Source organism: Pogoniulus pusillus, chromosome 38 (genome assembly GCF_015220805.1).
Source record: "Pogoniulus pusillus isolate bPogPus1 chromosome 38, bPogPus1.pri, whole genome shotgun sequence".
Classification (NCBI taxonomy): domain Eukaryota; kingdom Metazoa; phylum Chordata; class Aves; order Piciformes; family Lybiidae; genus Pogoniulus; species Pogoniulus pusillus.
Genome location: NC_087301.1, coordinates 773,960 through 798,071, shown reverse-complemented (window position 1 = coordinate 798,071; position 24,112 = coordinate 773,960). Strand labels below are relative to the sequence as shown.

Sequence of the window (24,112 nt, the reverse complement as noted above, 5' to 3'; positions counted from 1 at the left end):
ACGCGAGGCGGCTCGGAGGCTGCCCGCGGGGTGCTCCCCAGCGCAGCAAGGTGAGCGGCGGCGGCAAGCGCCTGTCTTCTCCCGGCGCGATGGGGCGGCTAAAGCTGCTGGCGTCTCCTCCACGGAGCAGATAAGTGATCTGCTCAGATCACAGCATATTCGAGCTCACAATTAATTTAGATAACTCCAGACAAGCTGGGTTATTAAGGGGAGGAGGAAAAAAATTACATATATCTATATATGAATGAAAAATCTGGAGATGGAGAGCCCTAAATCTGCAGGCATTAGGGAGCGCTGAATTCTCTCACAGGGATGCAAAACCAAGCCCCTTCTTTCTTTCTTTCTTTCTCTTTTTTTAATGTATGATTCAATTATAGATTGATGGGAAGGCTCAGACACAGGGATTAATGATCTTTTCTTAAAAGTAAAAAATTATAGAAGGGAGACAATAAAGAGAGAGTGATGGCACAGAAAGAATTACTGCTCCCCAAACCACCATCAAGGTTTAGTAGGTTACGTTTGGAAGAGCATAAAAGGGAATTGGTGGAAACATGAGGAGCAATTTTTCCCCTGTGAGGGTGACAGAGCCTGGCACAGGCTGCCCAGGGGGGCTGTGGAGTCTTCCTCTCTGGAGATATTCAAACCCTACACAGATCCTGTGTGATCTGCTCTGGGTGATCCTGCTCTGGCAGGGGTTGGACTGGAGGAGCTTTGGAGGTCCCTTCCAGCCCCTGACATTCTGTGATTCTGTGGTTCTGTGAACATGAGCCCTGAGGTCCAGGTGGGGACAGAAGTGCTGCTGGGGCACACTCCTGGGAGGGCAACCTGTGCCAGTGTCTCACTAAAGAATTTCTTCCTCATCTCCACTCTCAATCTCCCCTCCCCCAGATAAAAGCCATTCCCCCTCAGCCTGTGTCTCCCAGCCCTTATCCAAAGTCCCTCCCCAGCTCTCCTGTAGCCCCCTTAAGGTACTGGAAGGTTGCTCTTAGGTCTCCCTGGAACCTCCTTTTCCCCAGGCTGCACAGCCCCAACTTCCTCAGCCTGTGCCCACAGGGGAGGCTCTCCAGCCCTCTGATCAGCTCTGTGACGTCCTCCAGACCTGCTCCAGCAGCTCACCATGGCTGGGCTGAACTCCAGCAGGGTTTTCTCTGGAGTTCTGGGAGTTTGTTGGTTGTTTTTTCCCTTCTCTGTGCTGTCATCCTCAGAGCCTGCTAATGGCAGCTCTTCTGTCTCTAATCCCAGGGAGCTTGCTCCAGCACTTTCCCCCGCGAACGCCCATGCAGCCTCCAGCTCCCCACCCCTGCCTCCACTAACTGATTTGTACGGATCCTGTCAGAGCCAAATTGCCTGAGAAGCTCAGGCCCTGAAGACAGCCACAAACTTTAGAGAGCTGAAGCTACATCAAGTGGTAGCAGCCAGTGGGAGTCAGGAAACATTACTGCTTCACCTCCTTGTTTGAAAATTAAGGGTCTTGGGTTAAATCAAAGTTTCTCTCTCCCTCTAATAAGATGACAGCCCAGACCATCTGCTGACTGCTGAGGCACTGGCTCCTCGCTGCCTTCAGATTGCTCAACGGCTCCGAATCTCATCTCAAATGGCTGTTATTGGATTTCTGCTGGGACCAGCTGGCTGGCGGGCACAGCACGAGGAGCCAGCCCCTCACACACCCACACAGCTGCCCAGCTGCTGGACGTTGAAAACCTGCTGCTAGGAGCTGGCTTTTGCTCCAGCATCTTCCCAGAAAGGAACAGGAGTGGTTCAGGGGGACCTGAAGGGAGGTTGGAGCAAGAAGGGGCAGCTTCTTCTCCTTGGTGTCAAGTGAGAAGCCAGAGGAAATGGTTTCAGCTGTGCCAGGGGAGGGTTAGGCTGGGTGTTAGGAAATACTTCCTCACTGAAAGGGTTCCCAAAAACTGGAATGGTCTGCCCAGGGCAGCAGTGGAGTCACCACCCCTGGGGGTGTTCCAGTGGTGCCTGGGGCTGGCACTGAGGGACATGGTTTAGTGTTGACCCTTCCAACCAGATCTATTATGTGAAAACACAGCTTAGAGAACCACTGCAACGTTTTGGCTGGAAAAGACTTCTAAGAGATCAAGTCCAAGCATCAACCCATGGCCACTAACCATGTCCCCAAGTGCCATGGCCACAGGTTTCTGGAACACCTCCAGGGATGGGGACTCCACCACCTCCCTGGGCAGCCTGTGCCAATCCCTGACCACTCTTGCAGCAAAGAAATTGTTCCTCATCCCCAACCTAACCCTCCCCTGGCACAATTTCAGGCCATTTCTGGTCAGGCACTGGAACACACTGGAAGTGTTCAAGAAATGTGGACATAAGCTGCAGCACAGGAGGTTCCAGCTCAGCACAAGGGGAAACTTCTTGCCTGGAAGGGTCCCAGAGCACTGTCACAGGCTGCCCAGAGAGGTTGTGGAGTCTCCTTCTCTGGAGCCTTTCAGGGCCTGTCTGGATGTGCTCCGGTGTGACCTGAGCTAGATTGGATGGTCCTGCTCTGGCAGAGGGTTGGACTGGATGATCTCTCTGGGTCCCTTCCAACCCCTGGCACCTGTGAGCCTGTGCAGTGTGTGGCCATGGCTCTTGGGGACATGGTTCTGTGGCCATGGTGCTGTTGTGTTGCGCTAATGGTTGGACTGGGCGACCTTGGAAGTCTTTTCCAACTGAAACAATTCTATGATTCTATGACTTTCTCTCTTTCTACCATCTGACACCAGGGAGAAGAGACACCCACCTCACTCCAACCTCCTTCCAGGGAGCTGCAGAGAGCAATGGTCAAGGCTGTGCTGCTCCTTCCACACACAGGTAGTGACGGCACAGCAGCAGCAAGGCACTGTGCACAAAGTGAGCCCTCCAGATGTGTGCAAGCTCAGAGAGAGGCAAGGCAATTCTCCAATGTACACAGGTATCTCAGAAGGGTAAATGTTTCCCAGCTTCTGCTGCTGTCTCCATGTCATTTACACAGCTCTGTCAATCACTGTGCTCCCAAGCAGGGGAGCAGAGCAAACTCCTGCTGAATGCCAGAGCCGCAGACGTTTCTATTCGCCACTGAGAGCCTCCCAGACCCTCTGGCAGTTGATCCTGGGAGTCTCTGCCTCATGCACCCCTGCACAAGGTTAGTGCAAAGGAACTCACAGAAGCACAAAGCATCCAGGCTGGCAAAGCTCCTCAGGGCCACCAAGTCCAACCTAGAACCCTGCTCTGCAAGAGTCACCTTAAACCACAGCCCCAAGCACCACAGCCAAACCACCCTGAAACACACCCAGGCTGGCCAACTCCAGCACCTCCCTGGGCAGCTCATTCCACTCCCTGAACACTCTCTCCACGAAAAACTCTTTCCTAATGTCCACTCTAAACCTCCCCAGCCTCAGCTTGAGGCCATTCCCCCTTGCTCTGTCTCCAGCTACCTGTGAGCAGAGCCCAGCAGCAGCCTCTCCAGAGAGTGCCTTCAGTAGCTGTGGATAGCAATGAGGTCTGGCCTCAGCCTCCTCTTCCTCACACTACCCATCCCCAGCTCCCTTAGTCTCTCCTCATAAGATTTATTCTTCAGGCCCTTCCCAGCTTCCTTGCCCTCCTCTGGACCTGCTGCAGCACCTCCACAGCTCTCTCGCAGTGCTCTGAACTGAACACCACTCTCGAGCTGTGGCCTCACCAGAGCTGAGTCCAAGGCCACAATCACCTCCCTGCTCCTGCTGGGCACAGCATTTCTGATCCCAGCCAGGCTGCCATTGGCCTTCTTGACCCTTCCAGTCAAGCAGCTCCCCCTTGTGCTGAGCTGGAACCTCCTGAGCTGCAGCTTCCATCCATTGCTCCTTGTGCCATCCCAGGGAGCAGTGAGCAGAGCCTGTCCCCCCCTGCTGACCCCCAGCCCTCAGGTACTTATGAACATTGATCAGGTCTCCTCTCAGTCTTCTCTTCAGCAGACCAAACAGCCCCTGGGCCCTCAGCCTCTCCTCACAGGGCAGTGCTCCAGCCCCTTCATCATCTTCCTAGCCCTCCCTTGGACACTCTGGAGTAGTTCCCTGTCCCTCCTAAGCTGGGGAGCCCAGAACCCAGCAGCCCCTGCCCGCTCCTGCCAGGGCACCGAGGCCAAGGTGATCTGCCATTGCTTCCAGAAAGTCCTTCTCCTGCTGTCTCACCCAAGTGAAGTAACCTTCCCCTTGAAATTATCCTCTGCAACACCCCCCAGGGAGTTAGTAATTCCTTTCTCCAGGATGACTCAATCCTCCTACACAGCGGACCATGAACAGAGCAATCAGCCTGCCCTGTCAGCCTGCAGGCAGCGCTCCCCCCGCACCGGCCAGCGGCCACGGGCGCAGCTCCCCCTGCCCACGCTGCTCGGGGCCCCACCTCGGAGCAAGCTCTCTCGGGAGGCTGCCCAGGCCATGCCAGCCGGGCACAGCAGCCGAGCTGCGGGAAGCTCTTCGCTAACGCTCCTGTGACTTGGGCGCTTTGCCTTCACCAGAATGCAGAGCAGCACCTTCCGCGGCTGGAGGCAGAGAAGCTCCTTCCAGGGGTGGCTTTTCACACCGCCCCCCCCTCACCAAGCACAGCCTTCGCCCCGTAATTAACTGCTCCAGCCTGCGTCTTGGCTGAGCTCCGCCAGCACCACGGCAGAGGCATCGACGGTCCCCAGCAAAGCCCTGCACTTGAGCGCAGCCACAGCGCCTCTCCGCCCCGGCCCCGCCGGCGTAAGACAGCCAGGCTGCGGCGGGGGCAGGCAGCAGAGCCGCCCGAACCGGCCGCGGCAGCTGCACGGAAACAGCCTCCATCCAACACGAATTCGCAGCATCCCGGGCTGAGCGTTTCAGATAAGCGTTTGCGGAGCCAGCGAGGTGCGAGGGCCGGGCTGGGTCCGTGGCACACCCCCGCGGGCACAGCGCCCCGGCCCGCTCGGCGCTGGCAGCCCCTGCTCCACCCCCGGGGGCCGTCAGCTTTACTCTGCTGCTTGTGGTTCGCCTGCGCTTTTTGGGTTCGTTGGGTGGGTCCCCCCCTCTGCTGGGTTTAAAGCCTCATCCTGCTCCAGTTATTCCGAGAGGGAATTTTAGTGCCCTGCCATAAATTCTCTGAGCGTTGGACATTAAGCATCGTTTGGGCACAATCAGCTGTTCCCCGGAACAAAGCAGAGGCTCAGCCTCCTGACAAAACACTTTCGAGCGGGATTGGCAAATGAATAAAAGCCTCCCAACCAGCAGCGAGGTGATGATGAGAAAGTCCTGCTGATTTTAATGGGAAATGATCGTTTTCCAAGAGGATTTTATTATTATTATTGTTGAATTTAATGGAGATTTTTCTATTCTGGTCCACAATTATGCAAGAGTTAAAACACCTCCAGAGAGGAGGAGATTATCTATTACATTCCATAGGACGGCAGAGTCATTTCCATCCAATCCTGTTATGTTTCTATAGAGCCTGACAAATTTAATCCCCATTGAACTTTTGCAGGGACTTTTCCACGAGGGACAAATAGGCACTGACATCTGTTAGCTGCAAAATGAGTAATACTCAGAAAATAGAGGCCTTACACACCACTGCTGCACTCAAAATGGTCGAAAGATGTCTTGAACAGGGAGCTTAATGGGGAAAATGCATTAAATTGGTGTCACATGGCTGCATTAGTATGGCTGTGGTGCAACATTTCTGCTATACACAATGTCACTTACACAACCAACCCCCTTCACAAATTGCGTTTGCCACCGATGTGCACTTGATCTCATCATCCCATGCTGGGACTTTGCCTGTATCAGCACAGACAAGAGTGAGAGCAATCTAAATTGAGGAGGGAAAAAAAAAAAAAGAGAGAGAGAAAAGAAAAGGCAAAAATAAAAAGCCACTTGAAAGCGTGGAGCTGGTGATGGATCTGTGCACATTCCTCTGCCCTGATGCTGCTAACAAATGCATCGACGCCAAACCTCTCTCTCCCTGAACTCGGCGGCAGAGCTGGGAGGAAGGGCTGCACCTCTCTTTCATGCACAGAACTAAAGGGGGGGAAAGGGAAAGGGAAAAATACCACCACCAAAGCCATCACTGAGCTGAGCTGTCTGGACACTGAAGCCTTTTAAATTCACCCATGAGGTAGTTCTAACAAGCAACAAAACGAGCGGGGACAAGCCCAGGGCTCCCGACGCCAGTTTGTCCTAGGCGGGTCCAGGGAACAAATCAAAAGCACAAACAGCCCCCGAGAGGCTTTTCCCTCTTTGCCTTCTGCAGGCTGATGTCGAACGCGATGTATGTCTGCAGTGTGGCTCCACCAGCACCACCCACTCATCCCTGCACAGAACCAGAGCGGGAGGGGTTGGAAGGGACCTCTGGAGAGCATCCAGTCCCACCCTCCCCTGCCGGAGTAGGGTCACCCAGGGCAGGGCACACAGGAACACATCCAGGCAGAGTTTGGAAGTCTCAGAGAAGGAGACTCCACAGCCCCTCTGGGCAGCCTGCTCCAGGCCTCCAGCACCCTCACACCAGAGAAGTTTTTCCTCATGTTGAGGTGGAGCTTCCTGTGTTCCACCTTGTATCCACTGCACCCTGTCCTATCACAGGGCACCCCCGACAAGAGCCTGGCCCCTGCTTCTTGCCCCCCAGCCTTCAGATATTTGCAAGTACTCATAAGATCCTCTCTTGGGCTGCTCTTCTCCAGACCACACAGCCCCAGCTCTCAGCCTTTTCTCCTGTCAGATATTCCAGTCCCTTCATCATCCTCTAATCATCCCCACTTCCAGCTCCTCCAGAGCCCAAGACTGACTTCAAGAGGTTCCATTTTTGGATGCATCCCTACTAGATCCTCCAGAGCCCAAGACTCACTTCAAGAGGTTCCATTTTTGAATGCACCATCTCTACAGAGCTGCTCTGCTTCTTGCCAGCCATTCCCACACCCCCTCAAAAAACCTTTTTTTTGGAGGTTGTGAGAGCTGTAAGCTGAGGGCTTGAGCAGCCCTAAGCCAGGCTGGACCCTCAGCTTTGTGCCACAGTTGTACCTAACAAAGCATTCATCACTGCAGTGATGCCAGTCACCCTTCTGATAGCATCACAGCAACAGCAGCAGTGTAGCAGCAGCCACATCACCCTTCAGATTACACAAAAATGTCCTAGAACAGTAGAAGAGGTCTGCTGGAGAGAGAAAGGACCTACAAGGTGGACCTAACACAGGATCAGAGGATGTTAGCGGTTGGAAGAGACCTCCAGAGTCCAACCCCCCTGCCAGAGCAGGACCACACAGTCTAGCTCAGGGCACACAGGAACACATTCAGAGAGGCCTGCAAAGGCTCCACAGAAGGAGACTGCACAACCTCTCTGGGCAGCCTGTGCCAGGCCTCTGGGACCCTTCCAGGCAAGAAGTTCTTCCTTATGCTGAGGTGGAACCTCCTGTGCTGCAGTTTCCATCCATTACTCCTTGTCCTGTCACCGGGCACAACTGAGGGGAGTTTGTGCCCTCCCTCTCGACCCCCAGCCCTCATCTATTTATAAACATTGATTAGATCTCCTTTAAGCCTTCTCTTCAGCAGACCAAACAGCTCCAGGTGCCTCTGCCTCTCCCCACAGGGCACTGCTCCAGCCCTGGGAAGTGTGCAGCAGTGATGGAGCTGAGGGGAATAAGCCAAACCTGGGCACCCAGAGCCACACGTCTGAGGACACTGCAGACATACCCATGGCAACAAGAAGAACAAGCACCTCCATATGGCTCCCCAACTGCACTTCCTCTCCAAAGAAAAGGACATTATGGTAGCTGAGGCAATCAGCCACAAAAAATATGGCTCTAATAATTTATCATTTGCCAAATGCTAGCAGGGTGTGGATGGTGGAGGCAGAGAATGCTGAGAGATGGGTTTGTTTGGTTGGTTTTCCCCCCTCCCCTTCTTCTGAGCTATCTGCAAAGGAATAAAGTCCTGCATGAGGGCAGCACAGCTCTTTCTGCTGGTTAGGCCAAGGGAGGTTCTCCTCCCCCTCTGCTCTGCCCTGCTGAGGCCACATCTGGAATGCTGTGTCCAGTTCTGGGCTTTCCCATTCAAGAAGCAGAGGGACCTACTGAGAGGGGACAGCAAAGTGCTACAAAGATGCTGAGGGGCCTGGAACAGCTCTCTGAGGAGGAAAGGCTGAGAGAGCTGGGGCTGTAAAAGAGAAGACTGAGGCAGGGAACTGAGCAATGATGATCAACACTTGAAGGGTGGGTGCCAGGAGGATGGGACCAGGCTTTGTCCGGTGGTGCCAGTGGCAGCACAGGGGGCAATAGGCACAAACTGGAACATCCAAACATGAGGAGGAATTTCTTTAACTGAAGGCTGCTGGAGCAGGCTGTCCAGAGAGGTGGTGGAGCCTCCACCTCTGGAGACGTTCACAACCTGCCTGGACATGCTGGTGTGTGCCCCTCTCTAGGTGACCCTTCCTTGGCAGGAGGTTGGACACAGATCTCCAGAGGTCCCTTCCCAACCCCTACCATTGCTGCATTGTGTGCTCAGTGCTTGCAGATTGCTGCAAGGGAGCCCAGAGCACGAAGGGGCACTTGGCCTTTCTGGCAAGGGGATGCCTCCCACCCGTGCCACTGCCCCTGGCCTCTCCACACATGCACTTCAGAAGCCAAACCCAACTTCACCACACACAGACTGGTAAAGATGCTTCACAGTCCTATTAAGGCCACATTACAGAGTGTGCCACCACCCATGAAGAGAAAACCTCCTGGACTCTGCAATCCTAAATGCTACAAGATTGAGAAGTGGGAGAAGGAGAGAGGTTTGGATTGCTAACAGCCACAAGGAAGCAATGTGATGAAGCCTTTGATCTGAGCAGACAGCTGTGGGTTTTCACACACACAGCTCAGGGGAAGAAGAAAAAAGACAGCTACGGAGAATGAAGAGCAAGCCAAGCAGATAACAGACCTCAGCAGCTCAAAAGCAGCTCTCTAAATGAGCATTTAGCAGTAAAACAACAGGGTGGGACCTTCCAAAGGGTCTGAGCCAGCCCACAGCAATCCCCATGGGTCAGAGACAGGTCACAGGGAAGCCCTTCTGTAGATCACATCAGGTCACACAGCTCAGGAACCCACATCTGGAGTACTGTGTCCAGCTCTGGGCTCCCCAGTTCAAGAGGGACAGGGATAGACTGAAGAGAGCCCAACAGAGGCTATGAGGATGCTGAAGGGCCTGGAACATCTGTCTGGTGAGGAAAGGCTGAGAGCCCTGGGGCTGGAGAAGAGCAGCCTGAGAGAGAGCTTATTCATGTTAACAGGTATCTGAGGGGTGAGGGGCAAGAAGCAGGGGCCAGGCTCTGCTCAGGGGTGTCCTGTGCTAGGATGAGAGGCACTGGATACAAACTGGAAAGTTCTACCTCAACACATGGAGAAACTTCTTTGGTGTGAGGGTGCTGGAGGCCTGGAGCAGGCTGCCCAGAGAGGTTGTGGAGTCTCCTTCTCTGAGACTTCCAAACCCTGCCTGGATGTGTTCCTGTGTGCCCTGCCCTGGGTGATCCTGCTCTGGCAGGGGCTTGGACTGGATGCTCTCCAGAGGTCCCTTCCAACCCCTACCCCTCTCTAATTCTATGATCTGCACACAAACACTGCTTGTATGGAGCACAGGCAGCTAGGATGCTTTCAAGGATGGATGGCAGGTACAGCCATGGGCCAGAGAGAGGATCTGTCCAGAGCAGGGCTCTAGAAAGGCCTGGGAACTACATCCATCTCCTCAGGCTGGGCCAAGCCTTCCTGGATACTCTGCCTCCAAGCAGCCACAGCTCTCCTAAAGAAGGTGGAGCAGATAATCGACCTGGCAGCAGCTCTCCATGCTAAGCATGGAGGAAACACTCATCCTCTGAAAGGTGAGGACCATCTCCTGGGACAGAAGCCATCCAAGGTTAACACAAGCAGATGGTTACACAAAAGGCCACACTTACTCCCTACTAAGCTGCCAGAAAGCCAGGCTTAGCCAACTGACCTCCTTCCAGCCTACTGACCTCCTTCCAGCCATGCAGAAACTTAGGCAGCCATGGCTAAAAAACCGTGGTGGAAAATAAAGGTGATCAAAATAAGCTCTGCTGCTGGAACTGCCTACCCAGGGGTGAGGAGGATGTTCTCAGTGCAGCTCAGGGAAGGCAGGAGCACAGCTAAGAGGGCTGAGTGCCCCTCAGCTCACCAACTCTGTCCAGTTCTGTCCCACTCCAGTTCAAGAGCGACATAGAACTGCTGGAGAGAGTCCAGCACAGAACCACAGAGATGCTGAAGGGAATGGAACAGCTCTGTTAGGAGCAGAGCCTGAGGGAGCTGGCATGTCACAGCAGAGGGGGATTCATGAGTCCTCAAATGGCAAATTCATTATGACCACGTCTTAGAATCACAGAATTCAAGGTTGGAAGGGACCTCAAGGATCATCTGGTCCAGCCTTATCTTGACAGCTTTTGCATCAGTGCCACAGCAGCTGCTGTTGTTTCAGCATCCCCTCTCATGAGCTGACCAGCAGCACAACACAATGGCACAGAAAGATGCAGCTTGATGAGGGTCCCCCATGCTGGTTGAGATCCTGCCCTGCCATGGGTGGGAGCTGCACAGCATGCACCCAGCAATGCTGTGTCCCTACCTGTAAAAGCTCTTTGTGGTATTTAATCCAGCTCAAAACTCAGTAAGGAGACTCTGCAGCACAGGGCAGAGGACATCTTGCCCCTAGCACCTCACCTCAGACACTCATCACTCAGTGCAATTCCATCCCAAGGGTTCAGAAGGTCCACAGAAGAGAGAAGCTGTTTTCAGCAAGACTTGGCTTTGATTTCAGCACCATGACAGTGAAGTGATGTGTTCTAGGCAGCCCAAGAAAAAGCTCTCCGAAGTGATGGCATCCCCAGAGGGCACAAGGACAGAGCTGGGGGTGCTGCTCCTCCAGCAACCTGCTCTGACCCAATGCCGAGCACGGCCAGCAGATGGAGAGAGGTGATTCTGTCCCCTGCTCACCAGCAGTACTGTGTCAAAAGACAAATGGAGCTGCTGGAGCAGCTCCAGAGAAGGCCACAAAGATGATCAGAGGACTGGAGCAGTCCACCTACAAGAACAGTTTGAGATAGTTTGGGCTGTTCAGCCTGGAGAAGGCCTGGCAAGACCTCAGAGCAAGCATTTCAGTATCTGCAGGGGGTTAGAAGAAAGCTGGGGAAGGGCCTAGTTGATTGGCTAGGGCTGGGTGATAGGTTGGCTGGTTCTGTGATTCTGTGGCTGTTTAGAAGGGCTTGCAGAGGCAGGACAGGGCACAACGGCCTGAAAGTGGAGCAGGGCAGGTTTAGGTTGGACATCAGGAGGAAGTCCTGCACAGCAGATTTCCCAGGGCTGTGCCTGAGGCCCCATCCCTGGAGACATCCAAGGTCAAACTTGATGGTGCCCTGAGCAACCCGATCTAGCTGAGGATGTCCCTGCTGCCTGCACCAAAGGGCTTCAAGATGCCCTTTGAGGGTCCCTTCCCATCTGATGCACTCTGTGGTCCCCTGGGCAGGCCACCTGACAATCTGCTGCCAGGACAAAACATCACTGCGGGGAAAGTCCTGCTCAAGCTTTAGCAAGAGAGAAGCTTTGCTCTGCTCAAATCCCAACCTCCCCCATGGCCTGCCCAGGGCTGGGGAGGTGTGGAGGGAGGTGATTTGCAGTCTGCTCAGCAGCAGCTGTAGATCACTTGGGAGAATGAACCTACACTTTTATAAACTATTTATTAGCCCTGTCCTGTAGCGCTACATCAATATGGCCATCGGTGAAGCAAGGCAGAAGCTATAAAAATACCATCTATCCAAAATAAGCTCCATAAAATCAAAGAGAGGCCAGTGCAGCCTAGGATGGGATTGTGGCTTGACACATAAAGGGCCTCTCAATCTTTGAGATAGACCATTAAAATCCTCAAGCCCTTTTGGTTCACAGAAGTCTAAAACAAAAGGGGAAAAATAATGACGCCTTTTTCTGGCAGAGCAGGAGAAAGCAGCATGGTAGTCGTGGGGCATCATTTGTTTCCACACAAGTCAGATTGCTCCCTTCTCTCAGCAAGACAGCCAGCAGGGCCAAGAAACAAGTGAAATCACAGAAGAAGTAAGAGAGAAAGAAAGAGAAATAGAGAAAGAGAGACAGAAAGAAAAAGAGAGAGAGAGAAGAAATCCTGCTTTGCCTCTGCCTTCCCCACCCATGAGCTTGGACAAGGAGGCCAAGGGTACCCTGGGGTGTACTAAGAAGACTGTGGCCAGCAGGGCAAGGGAGGTTGTTCTCCTTCCCCCACTACTCTGTCCTACTGAAACCACATCTGGAGTGCTGTGTCCAGTTCTGGGCTTCCCAGTTCAAGAGGGACAGGGATAGACTGGAGAGTGTCCAACAGAGGCTACAAGGATGCTGGAGGGACTGGAAGCGCTGTCTGATGAGGGAAGGCTGAGAGCCTTGGGGCTGCTTAGCCTGGAGAAGAGAAGGCTGAGAGGGGATTTTATCAATGCTTATCAGTATCTGGAGGGTGGGGGGCAAGCAGCAGGGGCCAGGCTCTGCTCAGTGGTGTCCTGTGATAGCACAAGGGGCAATGGACACAAACTGGAACCCAGCAAGTTCAACCTCAACAGGAGGAGAAACTTCTTTGCTGCTGCTGGAGCCCTGGAGCAGGCTGCCCAGAGAAGTTGTGGAGTCTCCTTCTCTGGAGACTTTCAAGATCCTCCTGGATGTGCTCCTGTGTGACCCTGCCCTAGGTGACCCTGCTGTGGATCCCTGCCCTGGTTACTCTCCAGAGGTCCCTTCCAACCGCTACCATTCTGTGGTTCAGTGCCACCTGGAGGTCCTTTCTAACCCCTACTGACAAGCTGCTTTTCCACGGGCAGAAGTTTCTCCTCCCCCTGCCAGCAGTGCTGTGTTCTGCTGCACAGAGGAGAGGAGGTGAGGAGGGGTGGGAGCAGGGAAAGGCAGATCCCTGCCGCGGCAGCAGCGTGAGGCAGCAGGGCAGGTCAATGCACTGTCAGAGGTGATGATGAACATTTCCAGCCTCTGCTCCCTCCAAACTGCCTCTAAAACACAGCTTAATAAACTGCATTGCTAAGAGGCTGCCATTTCTACCTCGCTGCATCTGCTGGGGTGAGAGAACAGAGCAACCTCAGGAGAAGTGAGATGCTGGGAGTGAGCCACCCGGAGCCAAACCTGCTCAGCGCCGCTCCTGTCTCACCCAGGCCCTCTGCAAAACAAGGCCCTCACTGCTGGAAAGCAGCTCTGTGCTCCAGGAGGATCTGGGACTGCTGACAGACTGCACCAGGAGCCAGCCATGTGTCCCTGAGGCCACGGAAGCCAATGGCATCAAACTCTGCCTGGATGTGTTCCTACGTATCTGCTAGAGGAGACCCTGCTCTGGCAGGGGTTGGACTGGATGAGCTTTGGAGGTCCCTTCCAGCCCCTGGCATGCTGTGGTTCTTGGGTGCATGAAGAGTGTGGCCAGCAGGCCAAGGGAGGTTCTCTTCTCCCTCTACTCTGCCCCAGTGAGGCCACACCTGACGCAGTGTCCAGCTATGGCTCCCCGGTTCCAGAAGGATAAGGAACTGCAGGAGAGAGTCTGGTCAAGAGCCAGCAAAATGATGAGGGGAGTGGAAGACCTACCTTACATGGAAAGGCTGAGAGACCTGGGGCTGAGCTCACTAATGCTTAGAAATGCCTGAACAGTGTCAGCACAGTGGAGCCAGACCCTTTTCAGTGGTGTCCAGCAACAGGAGAAGGGGCAATGGACACAGGCTGTAAGGTTCAAACAGACAGAAGGTTCCACACAAACACAGGGAAGAGAATCTTCATTTTGAGGGTGCTGGAGCCCTGGAGCAGGCTGCCCAGAGAGGCTATGGAGTCTCTTTCTCTGGAAGCAATCCAACCCAACCTGGAGGTGCTCCTGGGCCATGTCACTCTAGGTGATGCTGCCCTAGCAGTAGGGGTCAGACTAGATGATCTTCAAAGGTCCTTTCCAACCCCCACCACTCTGTGATTCAAGCAAAGAAAATACCAGCTCAGGTGGGGTTTGAGGCTGAAAGGGCTTGAGGGAGAAAACCAGCCTGAACTGCTATTGATTGTGAAAATCACTGTTCAGAAGTATCTGAAAGCTTAGCACAGCACAGCTGCTTTGGCAGAGGCAGGCACCATGCTCTAAAAGGTCAGAGGCAGGTGAGAGGAGTTTAAGCATCATTTTCCTGGAAGCACAGCTCTAAAGCTCTACAGAAGCTCACTGCAGAACCCACCCAGCCCACTGCAACTGCATCCATCCCAGCACTGGCATGGAGCAACCCCTCCGATGGCAGCAGGCTCCAGGACAGTCTCCAGCCCAGCTCACAGTCTTGGCTGGATCAAGCACAGCACATCTCAGCAGCAGCCTGCTGAAGCTCCAGCTTCCCACATCACAACAGCCAGCCCAAGGCAGAAGGCAGACAGAGCTGCCAGTCCAACCTGCAGCTCAGCTCCTGGAGGCACTGAACTGAATTTAGCTGACAACCCCTCCCTCCCTTCCCCAGCAGTACCAGCAGCCTACTTCAGAACATCAAAAGAGAGAGAAAGCAGCTCGGGTTGCACAGGGCAGGGGGGAAAAACAACACACAAAGATCTGAGTTTACCTGCCAAGGAACCTCCAACCACACAAGGATGTCTTACATCCCCCGCTCTGGACCTTCAAATACTTCAACATTAAGCCAATGGCACTTACCTAGAAGGAAACAGGAGAAAGAGAAGTTCACTGAGCACCATCAGACCACACACCTTAAAAGCAATGGAATTTGTATTTCACTTGTAAGCTGGGGAAGCACAAAGGGAGACTCAGGTTTTAAACACACTTGGTAAAGGTCAGCTTGGCTGGCACATGGTCACGGAGGCCACCCTGAGACCTGCTCCTTTGCTTATTTGTTTCTCACAGTCTCCTTCAGCTGCTTTTTTCCACCTCCCCACCTGAGCCTAAGGAGCAGGAAGGTGCAGCTTCAGAGGCAACAGCTTCTCTTCCCATCCCAAAACTTCAATCAACACAGAGAGCCTAGTAACAAGGGATAGGATGAGAGGAAATGGTCTCCAGCAGCACCAGGGGAGGCTTAGGTTGGATATTAGGAACGATTTCTTTGCTGCAAGAGTGGTCAGGCACTGGAACAGGCTGCCCAGGGAGCTGGTGGAGGCCCCATAGTTTATGTTGGAAGGGACCTCAAGGATCATCCAGTTCCAACCCCCTGCCATAGGAGATGTTCAAGAAACCTGTGGGCATGGCACTTTGGGACATGGTTTAGTGGCTGTGGTGGGGTTGGGTTGAAGGTTGGACTCAATGAGCACAGAACCACACAGAATTAAGCAGGTTGGAAAAGACCTTTGAGATCACAGAGTCCAACCTATCACCTAACACCTTCCAATGAACTAACCCCTGGCACCGAGTGCCTCATGCATCCTCCTCTTAAACACCTCCAGGGATGGGGACTCCACCACCTCCCTGGGCAGCCCATTCCAATGCCAATCACTCTTTCAAAGATCTTAGAGGTCTTTTCCCACTGGCACAACTCTTTGATTCTTGCTTTGTCTTGCACAGATTTTTTTTCCACCAGCAGCACTGCATACCCCAGCCAGCTGACAAGCACAACGAGCTCTTCAGCCTCTGCTTTCCCAAACCAGTTTGACCTTCTCCAGGACAAAGCAAAATTCCACCTTTGCCAATCCCCATCACAAAATCTGCCTTGGCTCTGCTCCCCGGAGACCCCACCTGCAGTCCCGGGTGTAGCTCTGCAGCCCCCAGCACAAGCAGGACATGGAAGTGTTGGAGCCAGTGCAGAGGAGGCCACCAAGATGCTCAGAGAGCTGCAGCAGCTCTGCTCTGAGGACAGGCTGAGAGAGTTGGGGCTGTGCAGCCTGGAAAGGAGAAGGCTTCCAGGAGAGCTTGGAGTGGCCTTGCAGGATCTGAAGGGGGCTCCAGGGGGGCTGGGGAGGGACTATTGACAAGGTCTGGTAATGCCAGGATGAGGAGGAATGGGTTTGAACTGGCAGAGGGAAGATTTAAATTGGATGTTAGGAAGAATTTGTTTGCAGTGAGGGTGGTGAGACACAGGAAGAATTTGTTTGCAGTGAGGGTGGTGAGACACTGGCACAGGTTGCCCATGGAGGTGCTCAGGACCAGGCAGGATGAGGCCTTGTGCCACCTGTTCTAGTGGGAGGTGTCCCTGCCCATGACAGGGGTTGGAACCAGATGAGGTTTGAGGTCCCTTCCAACCTAACCCATTCTGTGTTTCTACAATCACTGTTTCCATCTCCCTTCAGGATAGATGGGAAGCCCTTCCACGTTTTTTTCCTCCCTCCTCAGGCATCTGGGAAGATGGAAAAGCCAAGCACGAGGGCAGGTGTTGCTCCGTGAGGCAGCTCCAGGAACGGGGGCGGCGATGGGGACAGGTCTGGCTAAGGCTCGGCTCTGTGTACCCTGAAGTACTTAAAGGGTGCCTGGGGCTATGGCCAGCTGCTGCTAAAGCTAGGACTGAACGAAGAAAGGGAGGTGACAGAGAGGGGAGGGATGCACCGGGAAAGGGATTGGCAGGGTTGTGTGCCAAGGTGTTAAAACAAGCCCTCCCCCAGAGCTGCCTAAACCTCTTCTGAGACTCCAGGGCTCCGTGTTTCAGATGCTGAGAAGATTGAACTAATAAAAGAGGAATGAGAGAACTGTCAGTGCAGATTACATGGCATTTACTCCAAAAGCTGCTCATTACAGGAATTTGCAAGACAAATGGGTTTTTAGCAGGAAATGGCAGCGGCTCCTGAAGTGTGCAACAGGGAGCAGAGCGGGCCTGGAGCTGAACCTCTCTTTCCTGGAGTCATAGACCTGGTTGGGCTGGAGGGGACCTCCGAAGGTCCAACTCCCCCTGCACTCAGCAGGGACATCCTCCACTACATCAGGCTGCCCAGAGCCCTGTCCAGCCTCACCTTCAATATCTTCTCCCAGGCACCCAGCAGCAGAACAAGGGGACACAGCCTCAAGCTGTGCCAGGGCAGGTTCAGGCTGGATGTTAGGAGGAAGTTGTTGGCAGGGAGAGTGATTGGCATTGGAATGGGCTGCCCAGGGAGGTGGTGGAGTGGCCGTGGCTGGAGGTGTTGAAGCCAGGCCTGGATGGAGCACTCAGTGCCATGGTCTGGTTGGTTGGGCAGGGCTGGGTGCTAGGTTGGGCTGGCTGAGCTTGGAGCTCTCTTCCAACCTGCTTGGTTCTATCAGTCTGTGGTTCTATGATCTCCAGGGATGGAGTCCCAAGCACCTCCCCAGGCAATCTGTTCCAGTGTTCCACCACCCTCACAGTAAAGCACTTGTTCCTCACATCCAATCTCAATCTGATCTGCTCTAGTTTGAAGCCATTGCCCTCGTCCTGTCCCTGCAGGCCTTTGCAAACAGTCCCTCTGCAGCCTTCTTGTAGCCCCCTTCAGGCACTGGCAGGCTGCTATTAGGTCTCCCCAGAGCCTCTTCCTCTCCAGGCTGCACACCCACAGCTCCCTCAGCCTGTCCTTGTAACAGAGCTGCTCCAATCCTCTGATCATCTTCGTGGCCTCCTCTGGACCTGCCCCATCAGGGCCATATTCTACCTACATTGAGGGATCCAGAGCTGGATGCAGTGCTCCAGGTGAGGTCCCACCAGAGCAAGGTGGCAGAATCCCCCACTCCAGCTACTCCAGCTCCAAGTCTTACCAACCACCTGAGAAACTCTCACTAGGCTGGGGAAAAAAACAACTCATTTTTGGTAAAGATTCTCCAGCAGCCTCTTCATAATCCTATAAGAAACTACGATTAAGAAATATCTGAAGCAAGAAAAGCTCATTTGGCCTAGAGAGCTTCCAGGCAGCAAGAGCTCCTCCTGCTCCTCAGCAGCAGGCAAACTCTCTGGATCCTGCCTTCCTCGCAGGGAAAACCCTTCACGAGGAGTGTTTCTGGTCAGGCTTTAATCCCCCTGCCTTGATAAATGTTTAATTCCTGGGCCTGCCTTCCTATCTGAACACAGACTGAAGGTGGTTTGCATTCTGCCGTATCCGAGAGCTTCTAATGACATTTTGGCTTCTTTCCCAGTTAATTCCAAGTGCCTGAAACCCCAAGCAGCTCCCTGCTCCCCCTCCCCACCACGCATAACAGGCAGATATTCGGCTGATAATGTGCAAAAGCCCTAACGTGGGGTTTGAAAATGAATCTCTGCAGCCCAGTCTTGAGAAGGAGAAAGAAGAAGGAGAGGAAGAAAGAGGAAAAGAAGAAGAAGAAGAAGAAATAATAAAAGGAGAAGAAGAAAGAGAAGAAAATGAATAAGAAGAAAAATAAGAAGAAATAGAATAAGAAGAAAAATAAGAACAAAAATAAGAGAAGTAAGAAGAAAAAGAAGAAGGAAAAGAAGAAAAAGAAGGAAAAAAAGGGGAACTATGCCTTGAAATAGCAGAGACCAAGAGCTGCCAAGTTGAAAAGGCTTCTTGCAAGGTTTCTGAAGCCATAACTGTGCTCTTCAGCTGGGGATGAGAATTTTCAGACAGACGTCAACAGAGGGGGGGAAAAAAGAGGAGGGTGCAGAAGGGGGAAAAAAAAGAGGGGGGGTGAGGAGAGAGAGAGAGGCAGCCTGTCTTATTTGCAGCTCTCCTTTGTTGGAAAGCAATTACAGCCTTACTCAATTTATGACCCAGAATGCACCCTAATCTACTTGTAAATGCATCTTATTCAGCAGGCAGCACTCTCGGCCAGAGCCAGGGTAAATAAATGGGAGATTGTTCCTACCTTCGTGGCAGCACAACTGTTAATTGTAACGCCCCATGAAACTTAATTATGCAAAGCAGAGTGGCGACACTGCAGCCATTAATGAGATGTTTGATTCAAGAATAATTTGTTGTTTGGAGCCTCAGACTTGTTTTGCTTGTCCCTTTCCACTGTGCTGCACTAATTCTCCGCTCCTGCTCCTTTTAATGGGGTGGGGGTGGCGGGCGGGGGGCAAAACGCTCCAGGCTGGGGAGGTGATGGGAGAGCTCCCAGTTGGGATCTGATTTTGGGCAGCAAGGTCCCACTCATGTGGGTTTGCTTTCAGTTCACAGAGCCACAGAATTGTCAGGGCTGGAAGGGACTCCAAGGACCACCCAGTCCCAACCTCCCTGCCATTGGCAGGGACACCTCACACTAGATCACACAATAAGGTCTCCCTGGAGCCTTCTCTTCTCCAACAGTGCCAACTGGGCCTCAGTTCAGCCTGCTTTATGCAGAAGAGCAGGGGAAAGGCAATGATGGGACTTACCACCTGATCTAGTGGAAAGTCATGACAAGAGGAGTTGGAAACTTGGGCACAAACACAAACATAAGAAGCTGCACCTAAACATGAGGAGGAAGTTCTTCAATTTAAAGGTGATGGAGCAGTGGAGCAGGCTGCATGGAAAGGTGGTGGAGCCTTCTTCTCTGCACACACTCCTGTGTGACCTTCTCTAGATGAACCTGCCCTGTCAGGGGGGGCTGGGCTCAACGATCTTCAGAGGTCCCTTCCAACCCCTACCACTCTGTGATTCTGTGAACCAGATGATCTTTACTGTCCCTTACAACCCAAACCATTCTATGCTTCAGCAGCTCACTGGGGATGCTGTTAAGCACTGTTGACACCTGAGTGACTCAAAAGAGACCCCAGAAGCTCCTGTAGCCACACTGGGATGGGTTTTGTTCACTTGCCACATGGACCTTGTTCATTCTCTGAATGCACAAGAACCCAGGCTTTGCCTCCAGCTCCTTTGCAATGGTTAAACCCAAGCAATGGCCTGGCCTGAGCCATCACAGAATCATGGAGCCTTAGCATTTGGAAGGGACCTCATCAAGTCCAAGTCTCTCCTGCCAAGGCAGGATCATACAGGAACACAAAGTTCACACAGGAACACATCCAGGTGGGATTTGAAAGTCTCCAGAGGAGACTCCAGAGCCTCTCTGGGCAGCCTGCTTCAGGGCTCTGTCAGCCTCACTGTAAAGAACTTTCTCCTCATGCTGAGGTGAAGCCTTCTGTGCTCCAGTTTGCATCCACTGCTCCTTGGCTTATTGCTGCTGAGCACTTGAAAGAGCTTGGCCTCAGCCACTGACCCCCACCCCTCAGACATCTGTACACATTGTTCAGATCTCCTCTGCCTTCTCCTCTCCAGACTAACCAGCCCCAGGGCTCTCAGCCTCGCTCCACAGGGAGATGCTCAAGTCCCCCAGTCATCCTTGTGGCTCTCCACTGGACTCTATCCAGCAGATCTCTGTCTCTCCTGAAGTGGGGAGCCCAAAACTGGACACAGTATTCCAGGTGTGGTCTCAGCAGGGCAGAGCAGAGGGGGAGAAGAACCCCCCCTTGCCCTGCTGGTCACAGTTTTCTCATGCCCCCCCGGTTGCCACTGGCTCTCTCGGACACGGGGGCACAATGCTGGCCCACACAGCACCTACTGCCCACCAGCACTCCAAGGTCTTTCTCCACAGAGCTGCTTTCCATCAGGGCAGCTCCAACCTGTACTGGTGCCTGTTGTTATTCTTCCCCACATGCAGGAGGCTACACTTGTCCTTACTGAACTTCGTGTGGTTAGGCATCAGCTTGCCTGCCTGTAAGCAGCACCATGAATTCCAGTACAGTGCAGGATGAAGAAACAAAGAGATGCTGGTTTGGAACAAGAGCCTGTAGCACACCCACTGATAAGGTGTGTGACAGATAGAGCTACAAGCTGTTGTGAGGAGATGCTCCTGCTACTCGAGGAGTCTCTCTCCCTACTTGGGAGAGGAGATTGGTAGGCAGAGCCCAAAGGCATTATTTAGGGCTCTGGTTGCTGATAGGAACACACTATCTTTTTGAATTCACACCCAGGCAAGCAGCTCAATTCCAGCCACTGACAGCAGCACAGGATGCTGCCCAGATCTGCCTTCCTCTGCTTGCTGCTCCCAGCCTCTGCCTGCAGAGCTTCCCCCACCCCAACATCATCTCAGAGCCTTCCACTCATTTTTCTTCCTGGTGACACCTGCTCCTTCTCACCGAGGCCAAGCACTGACCCACTTCCCCAGTTGGCTCCATTAGGACTGGTGATTAGTAGGCTGTGGAGACAAGAGCCACCCCCAGCCCATGAATCAACAGGAGCTCTTCCCTGGCGTGGCACCAGCAAAAGGAGGGGGAAAAGGGATTTTATCTCTGATGTATCTGCTGTTGATAGCAAAGATGTTGGTGCTCTACTGCAACTGTCTTTCCTCTTCTTTCCCCTCCTAAATGTGACTCTTAAAACAGCAAGTCACAAGGAGAGGTTCAGAGGGAACAAGCCCAGGGTGACTGTGGTGGCAGAGTGCCCGTATCGATGGCGAGCCAGGTGAAGAGCAACTGGCAGCTGGGCACACCGCATCCTGCTGGTGCCTCTAACCAGACCAGGCCAGATGAAAAGGCACTAAACTGTGCCCCAGCAAGGCCATCACAGGGCATTAATAAGGGAGCTAAAACATGAACCTCTCACTCAGCGATGCTGCCTTCCCCACCTGCGCTGTTAAGCGACGATGAAGGCTGCAGTCCCTCACGTCCCAGACCTGCGAGGCTAATTGTGGCCACGGAGACCATGGGGACTAATGCAAAACCCCAAGGGGAGCCAGGCCTCCTCAGAGGTGCTCATCACAGCCTCCCAGCATGGTAGGGCTTGGAAGGGACCTCTGGAGCTGGGCTAGCCCAACCCTCTTGCTAAGGCAAATGTGCCTAGATCAGGCTGCCTAGAATCACAGACTGGTTTGGGATGGAAGAAGCTTTAGGGATCACCCAGTTCCAACTACCTGCCATAGGTGATCCATAAAGCTTCTTCCAGCCCAAACCTGACATCTTCCACTAGGTGATGTTGCTCAAGGCCTCATCCAACACTGCCCTGAACATCTCCAGGGAGGATTCATCCAAAACCTCTCTGGGCAGCCTGCTGTGAAGTTGAGCAAGTTCTTCTCAGAACTGCTCTCAAGCCACTCCTCACCCAGCCTATGTCTGTGCTTGGGATTACCCCGACCCAGGTGTAGGATCTGGATCACAGGATCATAGGATCACAGGATCATAGGATCACAGGATGTTAGGGCTTGGAAGTGTCCTCTGCAGATCCTTGAGTCCAACCCCCCTGCCAGAGCAGGACCATAGAATCTAGCACAGGATGCACAGGAACACATCCAGGCAGGGTCTGAAAGGCACCAGAGAAGGATCACAATGCCCAGGTGGGTTTGGAATCTGTCCAGAACAGGAGATTCCACACCACCTCTGAGTAGCCTGCCAGAGTCCAACCTACTCACCCCACACCGACTTAAAAAACAGTCATGACCAGCTGGGAGTATCAAATCAACTTCTGCTATTGCTCTCCCCCTCTCCTTGCCTCACCCCCTCACAGCCCAAGCAGGCTTCTCTGAGGACACTGCTCCCAGCAAAGCACTCAGCCCTGCTCGCCTCTGCCACAGCATCCAGCGGCTTTGTTCTCTCTCTTTTCATCTTACCCAGAGGAGAAGATTTAGGTTCGTTTGATGTGCTCTTCATCACCCTTTTGCAAATGCAGTGTGGAGTTGGGCCAGTGAGAACTGGCTCCACCAGCAATTCCCACCTGGATCTGTTGAAGCTGAGTGGAAACTGAAACTGGAAGAGGGGAGACTGAGACTGGAGACGAGGAAGAAATTCTTTAGAGGGAGGGTGGGGAGCCACTGGCACAGGCTGCCCAGGGAGGCTGTGGATGCTCTCTCCCTGGAGGTGCTGAAGGCCAGGTTGGACGAGGCTTTGAGCAACCTGTGCTGGTGGGAGGTGTCCCTGGACATGGAACTAGAAGATCATAAAGGTCCCTTCCAACCCAAACCATTCTATGGAGCTATGACAATTCCATGACCTGTACAAGTCCCTTCCAACCCAAACTAGTCTGTGTGATTCTAGGAACCCCACTGAATACTTTTTGGCTTCCAGCAGTACAAAAACTACACCTGGAGAAGGGGAATGATTACAAAACCAAACAACAAGCCCCTGGAGAAGTCAGTTTGTGTTTTCCTCCTCACTGTCCTGCATTTCATTTTGGGTCTTCCTTTGATTTTTATAGGGAGAAGAATCAAAACCAATCTGACCTCAATTGCTCAGAAGTGCCATGAAAAAAATAAACTAGACAAACATCTGATGTTCACCAAGCCCTGGTCCCATTGCTCCAATTCTCACCCTCTCCTCTTCTGTAATTTCCTTCTCTGTAACAGGGTGACTGGAGCTGTGTACAGTGTCTCGGACGTGAGCTGGGCAAGGGCTGAGATATTACTGCTGATTTATAGGGGCTGGCTCTGCTTAGGGAGCAGTGATTTACCTGCCTGTGTTTTCACACCACTGCTATCCCTTTGGAGACAGATATCAGCCTCATCTTCCCCACACCCAAGTGTCTGCTGCTAAGCACTCAGGCACAGATTACTGAGACACTTCCACATCTTTCCTCTTCTCTCAAGCTTTGTTTTAAGAAAGGTCATTACCACATTTTTGCTCCCTAAAGCTTTAACAGCCCAATTAGGAGACACAGCAGCACTTCAGCAGGTGCTGGCCAGAGCATGGCCTTATCCCTGGAAAGCAATTCTCAGAGTTAAATATGGACCCAATTTTATACCTCACTTATCTCCACCATGGAACAGGTCAGGAATTATTCTACCCAGCCTTATCTCATATTGCAACTCTGTCTTTTGTTGGTCTCCTCCTTATGATGCTGCAAAATAAGCAGACCTTGCACACAGAGGTCTGTAGGTCTCCAAAAGTATTGATTTTTCTCCTATGTAAGCAGCCAAGCCCCAGCCACAGGCAAACCTGCAGCTATGTGACCACAGGCTCACAGAAAGGGTTGGGCTGGAAGGCACAGTAAAGGCAATTTGGTTCTAACCCTTCTGCTATGGGCAGGACACCTCCCACTGGATCAGGCTGCTCGAGGCCTCATCCAACCTGGCTCTGAACACCTCCAGGCAGGGGCATCCACAACCTCCCTGGGCAACCTATGCCAGTCTCCCCTCACCCTCACTTTCCCCTCTCCCAGCTCAAAGCCATTGTCTCTCATCCTGTCACTCCCAGCCCTTGTCCAGAGTCCCTCCCCAGCTCTCCTGTAGCCCACTTCAGGTACTGACAGGCTGCTCTAAGGTCTCCCTGGAGCCTTCTCTGCTGCAGGCTGACCAGCCCCAACTCTCCCAGC

The 24,112-nt window shown here is 53.1% G+C and overlaps 1 protein-coding gene across 3 annotated transcripts in view; it reads right to left on the bottom strand.

Annotated features, from left to right (window-relative positions):
• Positions 1 to 24,112, bottom strand: part of OPCML (opioid binding protein/cell adhesion molecule like) — a 464,999-nt gene that overhangs the window by 262,170 nt on the left and 178,717 nt on the right. The window contains exon 1 of one of the 3 annotated variants that reach the window (XM_064173261.1): positions 14,566 to 14,631. The exons of the other annotated variants lie outside the window; for them this stretch is intronic. The gene's annotated coding sequence lies outside the window, so the exon portion shown is untranslated. Of the gene's footprint in view, positions 1 to 14,565; positions 14,632 to 24,112 lie in introns of those variants that run through there. 3 annotated transcript variants of the gene reach the window in all.